Source organism: Mustela erminea, chromosome 9 (assembly GCF_009829155.1).
Source record: "Mustela erminea isolate mMusErm1 chromosome 9, mMusErm1.Pri, whole genome shotgun sequence".
Classification (NCBI taxonomy): domain Eukaryota; kingdom Metazoa; phylum Chordata; class Mammalia; order Carnivora; family Mustelidae; genus Mustela; species Mustela erminea.
Window position 1 is genome coordinate 111308402 of NC_045622.1, and position 15253 is coordinate 111323654.

The following is a 15253-nucleotide window of genomic DNA, read 5'->3' on the forward strand; positions in this document are numbered from 1 at the left end:
GGGTGGGCAGGAAAAACTCCAGCCTGCCAGGATCGACACCTATGGGGGATGGTCCCAGTGCAGGCCCTCCAGATCAGCGGGCTCAAGCGAAAAGGCCAGGCAGGAGGTCCCCGGGAAGACCTGGGTCAGAACCAGGTGGGCAGGGCTGCCAGCACCCCACATGGGCGGCCTGGGGCTGAGGCGACGGTCCACACCCCAGGGGCAGCCCGCCCCCCAGCATCTGCAGAGACAGACATAGGGCTGGAAGCTTCAGGGAGGACAATGCTCTTCCAGGGACCGCCCATCTGGGACCCCGGCTTCCAAGCGTGGACCTAGGACAAGGACAGGGACAGAGGGGCAGAGCCCAGGTGGAAGGTCCATGCGGCGCCCTGAGGAGCTGGGGGCCAGGCCTGCTGGCTCTGAGGTGCAGACAGAAGGGTCTGCCGGGCAACATGAAGCCTATGACCCAGTGTCACTTAGGTGGCAGCTGGGCAGCTCATTCTGTGGTTCCAGTCTGTTCCTCAGGGGCACACGGCTCCCACGCCCGTCAGCGGGCCTGCCATCGGCATCAGAGACAAGAGCTGGCGGGACTGGGGACCACGGCAGGCCGAGCGCTGCTGGCAGGAGCGTCTGCTGGCACAGCCGCAGTGGGAGAAGGTTCCGAGCGCCTTAGGACAGAGCTACCATCCTGTCCAGGAGTCCACTTCCGGCTCTAGACCCAGAGGGCCTGAAAGCAGATACGATGGTTAATTTTAGGTGTCATCTGGATGGAGCCACAACGGCCCACACATCTGCCCCCAAAAGTACTTGGGGGTGTCTGTGAGGGTGTTTCTGCCTGATCTGTGACTCCTGGTCATGCAGCTCGGGTGGGCCTCATCTAATCAGTTGAAGCCCACATGGCCCAAAGAAGCAGATTGGGAGGGACAACTCCTGCCTGCCCGCTGGGCTGGCACAGAAAGGTCTTTCGACCTCTAGACCTCGGGCCTGCTGGCTCCGAAACCAGGTCTCCCAGACCGAGACCTACACCCCCACTGTCTGGGGTTCAACGTCTAGAAGTTTGTGATCTAATCGGTAGGAAAAGTCAGACTACAACGATCCAGCTGGTCTACCTCCATCTGCGTTGCTCACCCCCAGCTGTGGAATCCCCAGGCGGGTGAACAACCTCCTGGCTCTGGTGCGGTGGGGGGGGGGGGGGGCCACAACCCTCCCCGCCCCGCCCCAACCCCTCTTATGCAGAAGCATCTTCTGCACAGCATTAAGCAGTCCAATGTGTATGAAATATTTACGGTTGTCAAGGCGAGAAAAAGCCATTAAAAAAACATCTGAGAGAGGCATAAAAGTTTAGCGTTGCACACAAAAGAACGGGAGGTAATTATTTCACATCGACCGAATGCATCCTCCCCCCTCCCAGATGGATTTGCCAATAAAATGCAAATCTCTCCTCTGAAATAGCACCAGCTTTGAAGGACACTATTTGCTCCCGGAAATCTTGATAAAGAGCAAACGGTTTCTCTATGTTTGCAGAGAACCAGCCTCGAGAGAGCAGCCCGAGTCAGGACCGTCAGGTGGAGAAGGGATGAGCACCCGGGGGCGGGGAGAGGCTTCTCCACGCCCCTCAGTCCCGCTCACCCAGGCGGGGACTCCGTCACAGGGATTATGGACACTGGGAGGCTGGCTTCCACCATGCGGTAATAAAAATGCCCATCGTGCCCGAGCTCACAGCCGGGACAGCGCCTGGCTCGGCCCCCAGGCTCCCCAGGCATCAAGACGCAGCATCGGATGGTGTCCTCATGGCACAGCTGTGCAGCCCTGCCGTGATTCCTGCCTCCCAGACAGGGAGGCTGGCGGTAAGAGCTCAAGGTCGCGTTTCTACCTTACATGCAGGCAGGCCCCAAACTTTGGAACCCAAAGCCTCGGGGCTCGCAGCCAGGTGCCACATGTGGCCTCCCGTGGCTCTGACCACAGGCGATTCCTGGCCCCCCGGTGTACGCACAGCCCCCTTGCCTGCAAAGAGGCGCGTGAGAGAGATTAATAATGGGATGCGATTCGGAAGCAGAAATTCAGCACCATCTTCTGCAGGACAGCGACCGGAGAGGGGAGGGCTGAGGCCACCGCACACTCCTGCAGGAGCCGACTCAGGTCACCACAGCAAACACTGCCGATGGGGCAGCCTGGACTGTGTGAGTGTATGGTCTCGGGGTCCCAGAGGGGGGAAGTCAGCAGGGCAGCCCCCCGCCCCAAGGCCTCTGTCCTCGTGTGTGGATGGCCGTGCTCTCCTGTGTCCCCACAGGGTCGCCCCTCAGTATGTGTCTGTGTCCTGATCCCCTCTTCTCGTAAGGACCCTGGTCACCCCGGGTCAGGGCCACCCCGGTGACCCAATTTCACCTTAATCGCCTCTTTGAAGCCCCATCTCCAGACACAGACCCATCATGAGATACGGGGGTCGGAGCTCCAATACAGGGATTCTGGGGACACAGCTCAGCCAAGGAGACCTTGAGCAGAGAGTGTGTCTTCACCTTCCTCATGGATACGTGCCATCTTCCAGCAAACATCCAGACACGCACGATGACTTGAGAACCTGTCCTGCCCACGTGGCCTGGCTACCAAGCTCACGAGGTGGGGGCCAGGGGCCTTGGGGACGTAATCGTCAGGGATGGAGCTGCAGGAACTGCTTCCCGAGTCTTACTCACACACAGAACCTTCATCTCCTCCACCCCCAAGATTTTGTTATGAACATTCAGAAGCACGCCCATGAAACTGAAAGACCAGAGCAACGGCCTTGACCTTGACTGCATGTCGTTTCCGTGCCGCTTGGGGCGGTGTGTGGCCGTGCACCTGCTAGACCCTTGTGCCGCTTTCCTGAGTATCAGCATCCGGAGGAGAGGACTTGCTCCCACACGCCAGGACAAGGCCAGAGCCGTGCTGGTCCCCACACAGCCTCTCGTCCCCTCCCCAGGTGCCTCTCCTGCCCTCCGAGTTGTTGCGCTGTTTTTGTCTAAGTGACAGTACATATGGTGACATGCACAGACGAGACTTTCTTCGGCTTATGAGCGTGCAGTCTACACCCATGCTGCGTCACCCCAACCAGGAACCGGAGCCTCGTCCCCGCCCCGGCTGGACAGTGTCCTCCTGCCCTCCTCCCGGCCTCGAGAAGGCCCAGGCTCCTTGCCGTACTCAGAGATGGGGAGACAACGTAGCAAACTGAATGACGTGCGTGCAAACTTGTGTGGAGCCATGAAACCAGAAGCCGGCTGGGTGTTCCTACGGAACCTTCTTGGATGTGCTTCCATGAGAAACCAGATCGCCCTATCATTAAAGTCGCTGGGGAACAATTTCTGAGAGACAGACAGGAGCTGTCTCGTCAAAAAGCAAGGTCCCCTGCAGACCCAGTCCCACCGGGTTCCTGGCCACCCAGCATCGCCGCCCAGCGTGGGGATGAGCCACAGAGCTGCTCGAGCCCGTGCGGACGCCGCCCACAGTCTCTGCTTCTCTCTGGGAGGAAAAGGAAAGAGAAAATGCAGAACCCTCTCTCCTCCTGCCCTCCTGTCCTAGCACCAACCTCCTAGTGTGCTTATAAATAAATTCAGGCGGGGTCGTGTCCTTTAGAAGAAAAAAAGACATCCAGCTTGTAATTAATCCCGGTGTTGCAGAGGAAACTTATTACATAAAGAGAATTTTGTTCCTTCTCTTTCCTTTATGCACATTAAATCACAGGCCCTATTGTGGGAACGGTGACCACTCAGGAAACATGCCGCACACCCAGCGGGTTCCAGCTGTGAAAATGGCAGGGAGGTATGGGAATTAAATTCAACACAATGAAATAACATAAAATTGCATTTTAATACCTTGAGAAATAAAAAAAAAAATCCGAAGACATTTACTTTCTTAGGAAAAACCCAGGGAGAGGGACTTGGGCTCTCTGTATAGGCCTTGGCACCAAGAGGAGCCCCTTAAAACCAAGAAGGGTTTTTAAGATCCTGGTAAATAATTCAAAACCACTAAAACTCTAAGCCAAGAGCTCAGAGTTCCCTCTTTGGGGTCTGGGGGCTGAAAGAGAGCATCTGGCACTTAGACACCAGCTCTAAAACCTGCCCCGGACCCCATGCTGAATGGAACGGGCGGCGGAGCGCTCTCGTGCCGGGAAAGGGGAATTTTCCGCGCGGACCCCGGGCTGCCGCCGTGTCTGTGTTCTGCCCGAGCGGCTCTCCTCCCTCCCATCCCGCAAACGCGGTTCCGTGTAACTACAATCCCGCGACCGCTCAGGGGACGCTTACCGCGCCCCACCAGGGAAAACAGCTTCCGTCACGATGCGGCCGTTAGAGCAACTACTGCCCTTAAATTAATCCACTCTTGATTTCATGCATTTACCCTGGCACAGCCTGCAGGGTGTGGGGAGCCCTGGCCCTGGAGGGTTTATGCTGGGGGCCGTGAGACCTCCGAGGGAGTGACCGCACGTGCTCGGAAGCCCCCTTTTCCAGGACCCCGAGAAGGCGCAGGTGCGTGTCAGACGGCAGCCCTGGGTCAGGGGTGGGGGGGCTCGCTGGGAGCCGCAGGAACCAGGCTCCCTGCTTCCGCTCGGGCTCTGCTACCCCCCGCCCGCCACTTTTCTCCTCTGTCACCTGGAGGAAGAGCAGCTCCCGAGCTTGGAGGGCCTGGCGCTCCCCACGCCCGGGGGCCAGGGCAATACCAGCCCCCGAGCACCTGCCAGTCCGGGCACAGTCGAGGGAAGGGCTCCAGGGAAGCCCTCAGAGGAGGACTGAGAACTCCAAACTGGCAGACAGAGGCCCTGCAGAGAAACCGACATCCTGAAGCACGTGTGAGACGCCGAGTCCACCAAGAGCAAGACAACTACCTCGTTCCAAGCCTCTGACCGTGACCCTGAGGAACCTTCTGGGCAATGGGAAGGTTCACTCTGGAAATGTCCTCTCTCTGCTGCAAGGCTGCATTTCGGTTTCTGTCACCCCCACCCCGGTCTCGGCAGTGCCCCTCGAGGGTTAAACCGACCGTGCTTGGCAACCGGCTTGTGCTCATTAGCTTTCCGATGATTTCTGGGTGTCGCCTGCTTGCACGACAAGTTTGTCCTTGGTCCTGATATTAGAGATCAAAATATCAATGTCTTCTTTTAAGCCCACAACGTGGTCCCTCGGAGACGCCCACGCCCCCCGGGACTCTTGTCTCGGCTGTGAGTGGTGGCTGTTCCGAGACCTGCCAACACGCGCTAGCGCACCGTCCACACCCCCAGAATCCCTTAGCAACTGTGCCCTGGTGCCGCGCATTTTAATTCTTCCGTTCAGGATTCACGGGGCCGTCTGTGGACAGATAATGAGAGACAATCATCCCCAAATAACCGTGCTCAGCAGAGCCTGGCTGCGTCCCACTTACAGGATGGCCCTCAGCCCTGCCAGGACACCCCCTGGGACCCCGCATCAGGGACAAAGAGAGAATGCATGGGAGATGCCCCCTGCCCAGGCAGGCTGCCACCACTGTCCTCTTGGGGAAGGAGGCAGGGGTGTGGCCCCAGAAAGGAAGATGTGTCTTTCGGTTATAAAATCAAGGTCATGCTTTGTAGCCGTCCAGGCTCCTGGACTAAAATACAACTAAGTAAACACTGATTTCTACAAATGCACTCCACTGACACACATGGACACCTGAGCGTGTCTCTGTATGTTTCGTAGGCCTCACTGCCACTTTGTCCCCCAGGCAGCGCCGCCCTCTCCCCTGCACCCGGAGGGCCCTGTTCTCTGCAGCAGAGGGTCAAAGGGAAAGCAACACTGCCCGCATCCTTAGTCCTTGTTGGCCCGAAGCCACAGTGAGCGGGGTCAGGGGCCTCCGGGAGCCTCGCAGGTGAGGGCAGGTGAGCCCACGGGCAGCTGCTGCACCTTGGGCGGGGGGAAGACCAGAGCTAGGCAAGCCTGGGGGCTGGTACTCAGGGGTGCTGCTCGGGGTCAGGTCAGGGGGCGCGGAAACAACCCAGAAAGGGCGGTGGGAGCCGGAGCCGAGGAGCCCTGCTGGCCCATCACATGCTGAGAGGGGACGGAGGAAGAAAATCCCCGGTGCTTCCGGAATGCGAAGCTGGCAGAGACCAGGACTGCTAAATCCTGCCTCAGCTGCTCGCACACGCGCGCGCGCGCACTCACACACGCACGCACACACACCCTACCGCTCAGCGCCCCCCCCCCCCCCCCCAGGCCAGCATTTCCGAGGCGGCACAGCAGGCCGCAGACACAACCTACGGAATTCTAAGCAGCTGATGATACAGTGACCTGCCTGTCGCTGACACGGCTCACGGTCCCCCACGCTTCTGTGACGGCCACCCCGTCAGGCAGCTCCTGCGTGGCAATAGTGGTGCAGCCGTGCTGCCCTCCAAGCCCACTCGGGCGCCGGCTCAGGGACGGCAGTGGGGGCGAGGTATGCGGGACCCGCCGAGCAGGGGGGCGTACGACCGCACACTGGCTCCCTCGGCAGCAGACGTTCCATGTCCACGGCGAAAGCTCACAGCCCTTGGCGGGCCCGGGGCCAAGGGTGGGAGCGGCGTGTGAGCCTGGGGCAGCCACGCTCCAGATGTCAGGTCTGAGTTACTTTGGGTTGTTTGCTTCATTTTTGTTAGGAAACAGAAACTGGGAAGTTGAGGGGAGGGCGGTGACCGAAAAAGGCTGCCACGCAGCTGTGTCCAGGACGAGGGAGCAGGCCACCTCTCTGTCCCACACAGGCTCTGCTGACCCCCTGTGCTGCCAATGACACGGGTGCTCAGGTGGCCCCAGTGTCAGAAAGCAGCCCGGGGAGCGGCTCCAAGCAGCCGGCGTTCGGCACCGTCTCGGTGTCAACGAGGAGAGAAAGCAGTTGCTGACAACACAGGCTCCCACTCACCCGCAGTGACAAGGGCTGAGTCAACACAGCTTCAGCCACTGCTCTGGGGGTGGGGAGGGCTCCAGGCCAGAAGGGCGCTAGCACCTCCCCTCCCACAGGGGCCCCCAAACCGGCTCTGGGGACGAGCGTCAGACGCTGCTCCTAATGTGCGCTCTGCCGTGTGCTCAGGGGCTGGTCCCACAGAGACCGTCGCGCCCTGAGTCACAAGGCCACCACCCATGTCTCGTGCAAGCCATGGGCAGACCCGGCGGCTCCGCCAGCTCAGGAGGGAGCCGTGAAGACGTGCGGAGGTCTATGTGGGTGTTGTTAAATGTGTCCATCGGAACAGCCACCAGCACTCGGTGCCTGGCAGAGTATGAAGCTACAGAGACCGCAGCGCGGCCAAGCTCCGCGTGCTCCGTGCGGGGCGGCTTCGGCTCTGTGCCTTCCCATCTCTGAGCCTCCGCGTCCTCACGGCAGCCGCGCTCACAGACCCTTCCTCACCGGGGACCTGGCGGTACAGTGAGCTCGTGTGTGCGGAGTCATTACAGCCCTCGAGGGATGGAGGGCAGGTCTAGGAGGAAAGTGGGTGTTTTGAGAAGCACTTTCTCTATAAACAGGGGGAGAGCGTGTTTAAAAACATTAGTACCTAAGGGGAGGAAAGAGGAGACTAAGGGGGCGCCTGGGTGGGTTGGTCGGTCCGGCATCTGACTCCTCGTTTGGGTTCAGGTCATGATCTCGGGGTCATGGGGTCGAGCCTGCATCGGGCTCCACACCCAGCGGGGAGTCTGCTTGGGTTTCGCTCTCCCTCTGCCCCTCCCCTGGCTCACTCACACACACTCTCTCTCTCTCTCAAAACAAAAAACAAGAAAAAAACCTTTAAGAGAAAAAAAAAAGAAAGAAAGAAGAGACCGGGAAGGAGAGGGAGAAATGGCGGCGGCTTTTCCTGTTTCCCTTGTTTTACAGACTTGCCTCTAGAATGATGTGGGTCTTTTACATACCCATAAATGTGTTAAAAATGTTAACGTTAAAAATCAGAAGTAACGATAAACAAAATGAACACAGATGCACAAGAGCTAATGGCATAAATAGAGAAAAGTGATTCCCAATGACCTTCAAGCACAGACTTCACTGCACGTCCCGAAGGGATCTGCTCCGGTGACAAACGCCACTCGATCGTCTGAGCGCTGCTGGTGGAGGGGTTGGCAGGATTACGGGAGAATTTCGCACGTGTGCGAGAGAATAAGCCAGGAGAACCGCAGCACGGCTGACAGAGACCGGAGGGTTCGGCGTGTTTGGAAGGAGACGCAGATGCGGGGGTCAAGGGTGGGCAGAAACCTTGTCCTGCATGAGTCCTGGCAACGCCGAGATGGCTTACAGTGCACATTCTCTTTAAAATAAGACTCCTTCCACTTAGAACATGGGTCTTAAACACTACTTGGTACTAGAGGGAATGAGGCTTCTCTGGAAAAATGGTGGCTTCCAAGTCTGAGCAAGAAATTTGCTCCAGGAGCAGGCAAACTCTTGTCGTGCCAGAAAATAAGGAAGCTATCAATGACGATGAGGTCTTGCTCAAAAGGATTATTAGGAAATGATCTAAAAAAAGCCTCCACTGAGCACAGATCGGTGTGAGGAAGTGGCTAGAGGCAGGTGATGACGTCCCCAAGAAGAACAGTGTAGGATGAACAAGACGACGCGACAGGTACCTGTTGAGCTTAGCTGCCACTAAGACCCACTGTGTGGGGCCACAGTGAAGACAGGGGCTCGCATCCCACTGCTGTTTCCCCCTAGAAGCATGAACACATCTCCAGCTCAGGGAAAGGGCTGGGAACCCGTGGCTGATCTCTGCTGGGTGCAGAGAAATCAGCGGGAGTGTTTAGCATCAGGCAGGGATAGTGAACAGCCAGAGTCTAGGTGAGTCTGGGTGGGAAGGAAGAGTGGAATGCTGAATGAGACACTGAGCTGCTTTTCCCTTCAAGACAAACATTCTTAGGGGACTCTGAGCCTGGGAGGGATGGAAGGCTAAGGAGCAAGGCATGAGGACTGGAGTGTAGGGCCCACCAGGCAGAGGGGCACAGTGAGCACGGCAGGGGCCCAGCAGAGAGCATCTCAGGGCCACCACTACGGGAGAAAGAGCAAGCTGGGCTCAAATGAATCCTTGCAAAATCAACCCAGCCTTGGCTCAGCCCCGACTGCGACCGAATGAGGGTGAGAAGCCCCCACACTGTCTACCTCGTGAAAGACAAGATGACCCTCTCTGAAAGCAAAGAACATTATCTGGAGTGTCTATAGTTTTGTAAACCCATGCCATGCCTGGCATTCTATGAACAATCGCGAATCATCCCCAGGGACAGTGCCCGGTGTTGGAAAACAAAGAGAAAACCCAGTCAACAGAAGCAGACCCGTGGGTGGTACAGACACGTGCGTGAGAGGCTGAGAACTCGATGATAATAATACCTTCCAGAAAATAAAGGAAAAACAAGAGAAAATATCTGAAAAGGTGAATAATTCCATCAGAGAATTAGACCCCCTAAAAAAGAATCAATTCAAGACCAAATGTGAGGCCTGAAACCACAAAAATCCTAAGAGAAAATGTCATCTATTATCTGTTGGACGTCAGGCTTAGCAACACATTTATGGATCTGTCCCCCACGGCAAGGGAAACAAAAGCAAAAAATAAAGTGTTGGGACCACAGCAAAACGAGAAGCTCTTCACAGAGAAGGAACCCATCAACCAAACAAAAAGACAAGGTATGGGATGGGCGAAGATATTTGCGAGGATGTAATTGATAAAGGGCTGATATTCTAAAGATAGGAAGAACTTAAATGAACACCCCCCCCCAAATAATTGGGTCAAAACGGGCAGAGGACCCAGATAGCCATTTCTCTAGAGAAGACATCCAGATGGCCAGCGGACACAGGAGAAGATGCTCATATCAAGGAAGCAGAAATCAAAGCCACAATGAGATTCCACTTGACACTGTCAGAATGGCTAGAATGAGAAAGATAAGAAACAACAGGTGTTGGCGAGGATGCGGAGAAGGGGAACCTTGTACACCACTGGTGGGAGGGCGAGCTGGGGCAGCCACTCTGGAGAACAGTGTGGAGGTTCCTCAAAAATTTTAAAAAAGAAATACCCTATTATCCAGTCACCGCACTACGGGGCAATTACCCAAAGAAAATGAAAACACTAATCTGAAAAGATCTACGCACATCCATGTTTTTTTTTTTTCCTTTTTAAAGATATTATTTATTTATTTGACAGAAAGAGAGATCACAAGTAGGCAGAGAGGCAGGCAGAGAGAGAGAGGAGGAAGCAGGGTCCCCGCTGAGCAGAGAGCCCGATGCAGGGCTCGATCCCAGGACCGGGATCATGACCTGAGCCGAAGGCAGCGGCTTTAACCCACTGAGCCAGCCAGGCACCCCAATGCATGTCTATGTTTATTGGAGCATTATTTTAAATAGCCAAGACATGGAAGCAACTCTGTCCACTGATGGATAAATGGGGACACACACACACACACACACACACACACACACACACAGGACTATTACTGAGCCATAAAAAAGGATGCGATCTTGCCATTTGCAAGGGGGAACCAGAGGAGCCAGTGATGGAGGGCACTGACGCGTGTGGCTATGAACTTCTACATGTGTCACTGAAGCCGGGAGATGAAGAAGAGAAAGCTGAGCTCGTGACGTAAAAATAAGCGAATTACAATAAAATCTTCCTAGGCTTTCAGAATTATAAGCCAAACTGAAAGAAAGGATGAATTCGAAAAAGAAACCTGTACGCTACGGCTGCTAAGAGCTACAATATGTATCGTAGTCACATAAACTGATCATAAGGGGACCCAGTCCCCAAACAGGCAAAACACAACAGGCAATCTTCAAACTAACAGGTCAACAGGTGCCAATGGGTGGTAAGAGCCATCAGATGTCGGAGGAGAAAGGCGGCAGGAGGGGCTGAGGGCTGAGGGTCCCCCGAGCTCCCGGGAAAAGGTTGTGGGTTTGACAGTGAGGACGTATCAGGTTTTGGTGTGTTTCTCCCACTCGGGTGAATACCCGGATCCCCGTTCACCCCCATCCTTGAGCTCCTGGATCATCGTGTTTGAACCCCGACTGGCTTCTCTCGTTGGTTCCTCTTTCCTTCCAGCCTTGGGCACCCAGCCTATGAGGAGGCAGACCCATCTGTCATTGGCCAGTGGGCATTCAACAGGCCCCGAGATGCAGCCATGAGCCCTGTGTCCACCTGCAGTGGGGCTGCTGGCTACTTAAGACGCCGCCATCACCACGGGGAAGGAACGCCAGGTCTGGGTGCTGCTTCCAGGGGTGCTCAGCTCAGCACCCCTCCCGTCCCCACCCCCGACTTCACAGCCCAAGCACTTTCTAACCACCCAGAGGCCTCAGTGGGCGGCCAGGCCAGGAAGTTACAGCTGAGTTGGTCCGGATACAGACCAGCTCTTCCTTTTTGGGATTCTGCTGAGGACCCCAGACACCACGTCTCTTTCATGGTTTTCTCTCCTTCCGGATGGAGCCTTCAGGTGAAACTGCCTTACGAGGAGGCCATGGTCTCCTTTGAAACATGGCACCCGTAACAGCAGCCTAGAGCCTGGCTTACGTCTCCCCCCAAATTCAGGACTTTGAGGACACAGAGACGGTGTCTTCTGTAATTTTAGGGCATCACCTGCCCCCAATCCTACAAGGTCAGCTGGACCAACCACCTCCCCCCGCCCCCCACCCTGGCACGCAGGAGGGCAGCTTCTCGGCACAAGGAACCGAACACCCCGCCCACTCCAGCGGTTCCTCTCGGCTCCGCGCCGCCAGCCGGCAAGGAAGTGGGCAAAGCCCGCTCCAGAAGGACGGTCTGCACCACAGAGGGAAGGTGTGTGGGGTTTCGCAGTGGGCCACTATTTTTATCTGCATGAATCAGCAGCCTTAAGCTGTTTCTGTCAGAGAAGCCAATGGGCAAATACCATGACACATTTCATCAGTGACTTTATGGATAAATATTTCAAAGGTATCCTGCGACACGGACGCCGAGCTGGGAAACACACGCGCTTTATCAAAGACCGCCCACCCGACGGAAGAACAGCCTTCTAGAGCTTGTAGATGAGATGCCGGAGAGCTGTGGGAACCCCCTGGAGATCTTCAGGGTGCCTGCTAAGGAATGTGCTGGTTCATAACACGTGTCTTTGGGTCTCTTCTGGGGTCCGAGCCCCACCCCGTGCACCTGCTGTCAACACCAGCAGAAACCTTGAAATGTCCTTTGCTAAGGCCAGAGACTTAAAACCTGGTCAGAAAAAGAAACCCCCGAGGCAGGTCGTTTCTCCCTCAGAGCGTCATGCCCGTGTTAGGGTTCAAGGAGAAAAGCAAACCCATCATCTGAGGGGCGCCTGGGAGGCTCTGTCGGTTAAGTGTCCGACTCTGGGTTTTGGCTCAGGTCGTGATCTCGAGGTCGTGAGATCGAGCGCTGCTCGGGCTCTGCGTCCAGCACCGAGTCTGCTTGGGACTCCTGCTCTCCCTCTGCGCTTCCCGCTTGTGCACCGCTCACTCCCTCTGTCCTCCCCTTGTTCGCAGGAGCTTTGTCCTATAAAGTCACTGAACAGGTGTTCCTAGGGTCCGCACGGGGCTAGGTCCCGGCAAGCCTCTGTCCACAGTTCACGTCACAGGACTGGCTGGACGGGTGTTTCCGTGTAAGGACACTGGGTTTGATGCACACGGCTTGCTCACCGACACGGACCTCATGGAAGCAGGCTGCAGCTCGGGCCTGCAGGGAGCTTAGCGGACACACGTGTTTCCGCCGTAAGCACGTTCCTGGGCTCAAGCATCACTACACGGCTCCGGGAGCACGACACCTCGGGGCTGTTGTATGCAGTTACACATCAACAAAGAACACAGAAATGCAACCAAAAAAAAAAAAAAAAGAAAGAAAGGAAAGACACATGCTGCAGGATTTTATTTTGGGGTTACAAATAAATCTGAGCAGGAAATTCACAATCGTGGAGCCTACAAATAAGGAGACAGGTGGGAGGGGTCTGCAGTGTCCCCTTCTCAAGCCTCACTGACAAGACGGGGGGGGTCCTCACTTCCCACCCCTCATCACCAGTCCCTGGTCTGTCCCCTGGGGGGTCCGTCCCCACCTGCGGGAGACAGAAAGGTGAACCAGTGGCTGGAATCTTCCGTGGCCGGCACACATCACATACTTATTAAGACATCTCAGTATGTTAGCTTCTCCGTTTAAAAAAAAAAAAAGAGCCCAGAATCCAAAACAGACTCAGAAGAAACACATGGGAACAAAAGAGTCTTTGTACCGATTTTATAAACTGTGATTCTTCCCACAGTGTTGAAATGAGTAAGAATCCCGGAGCACTGACTCTGAGTCCCACTGAAATATTCATGAAGATTCTGAACTCCGTCTTCAGAAGAGCTCGCACCATTCCATGCCCCGTGGAGCCCGTGCCGGCCTCCCTCCTGACCTGTGCCCTGGGTCATTTCACTGCCTGGCTTGAGAGCGGTCAGGCTGCAGGGAATGGGCCTGTCCTGTGGGACAGAATGGGAGGGCTGAGGCCACCAGAGGGGGAGCATGTCAGTCAACGCAAGCTACTACCTCGGGGTGATGAGTTCCCCATCTCCGAAGGGGTTCAAACGAGGCGATCAAACAAGGGAAGCTGAGGTCGTGAGGACATGATAATCGCCGCAGGCAGGGTCCAGGCGGCCTTTGAGAACCTGCAACACCATGAGTCACGTGTCCAGTTTCCCAGATGTCACAAGACCCACTCTCCCCTATGAGGACGGCTTGGGCTCCACAATCCCTTCGTCACTTAGGAGAGGCTCCAGGAATCACAGTACTCTCCCTTCCGCCCTGGAGCCCAAAGATGCTAGAAGGCGGGGCCGGTCTCTGAAGGGAGAGGTCTGACAGCTGGGCCACCAGCCGGAAGCCCATTCCGTGAAGCAGGAGCTCTCGGGGCTGACCAGGCACGGATCGCGGGCTTGAGCTCGGTACGTTCGCGGAGATGGGAAACAGAGTGCGGTTGTCAGGGCAACGTCACCCCAAAAAGGGCTTTCCTGCAGAACGATCCCGCACGCTCTCCTGCTGGCTTCCATCCGGACAGTGAGATCGGGTCCCAGAGCTCGGAACGGAGAAGACGGTACACGGTGTACAGCGAGGGCTTTGGTCTGGAGGCCGATCGCCGTGACGGTGGGGCGTCTGAGGCGCTCTTCTCCAGGAGGAACCAGGTGCCCCCAGCAAGTCCTCACGGGGCAGAATCGGGACCAGAGAAGGAGCACGTCACAGGACTGGTGAGACAGGTGCATGCCCAAGGTGGGCAGCGCTGGAGGGCGTGATGCGGCCCACGACCCTGAGCCCAGACCGGCAGCAGGTCCGCCTTCCAGCCCCCACCACGCCTGACGGGCGGTGCGGGTGACCGAGAGCGACAGCCCGTACCTCCCGGGTGGGCCGGCGGGTGTGCACAAGGATCCAGTCGAACAGGACTCCGGGGCTGACACAGCCCTGCAGAGTGAGAGCATCGATGAAGCTTCTAGAACAGCAGGGTACGAGGGACACCCACGAGAATGCAGGGTGCCCGAGACCCGCCACTCCTTTCATCTCTGTGACTTCCCGCATTCGCACCCACGCTCGTTAGCGTGTATCGTAAGCAGCAAGTAGGCTTCTGTGGAAAAGTCTGAGAGCATCACGGGGGGCGGGACGCCGGCGCTCACGCTGGGCTCGGCCCCAAGGAGGGTGCTCAGGGTCGCTGTGACACGGTCAGGACGGGCTTTGTCTCAGGGCTCCCGTGAGGACTCGGCGCTGGGGACGGGAGTACGAGGGTCCCGAGACTGCTGTAAGGAGGGACAGACACAGCCGCTTCTGATGCACGTTTCGTATCTGGTGGTTCCAGAGCCAGGAGTCCCCACATCAAAGCGACATTAGGGCTGGTTTCCCGTGAAGCTGGGAGAATCCGTTTCCTGGCCTTATCCAACCTCCCACGGCCCGGCGCTCCTGAGCGCAACGGCCCCTCCTCCGTCCACGAGCCCAGCGGCCCCGCAGCGTCCAGCGGCCCCTCTGACCTGCGCTTCCTCCCATGCTTCCTCTTGCTCTGCCCCTCCTGCCCTCCCTTCCGAGGCTACTTCTGATGACACGAGACCACCTAAGGAGCCCAGGACCGTCTCCCATTTCAAGACCCTCAGCTGAATCACTCCTGAGAAGTGTCTCCTGCCGCGACAGGGAACACACTCACGGGCTTGGGCGAGCAGGAAGTCGACATCGTTGGTGGGGAGGGGGAGGCTCTCGTTGGCCTCCCGACACAAAGAAGGCGTGGACCCCGCTCGCGACAGAGCAGCTGTCCGTGCCACCCGACAGGCCCCGGGATGAGGACGGTGACCAGGACGGTGACAAGGACGCTGGTGGGGAGGGGGAGCGGAGGGG

General features: G+C 56.9%; 1 protein-coding gene across 1 annotated transcript in view; it reads right to left on the reverse strand.

Annotated features, from left to right (window-relative positions):
* SHANK2 (SH3 and multiple ankyrin repeat domains 2) overlaps positions 1-15253 on the reverse strand; it is a 459921-nt gene that overhangs the window by 319241 nt on the left and 125427 nt on the right. The window lies entirely within an intron of this gene.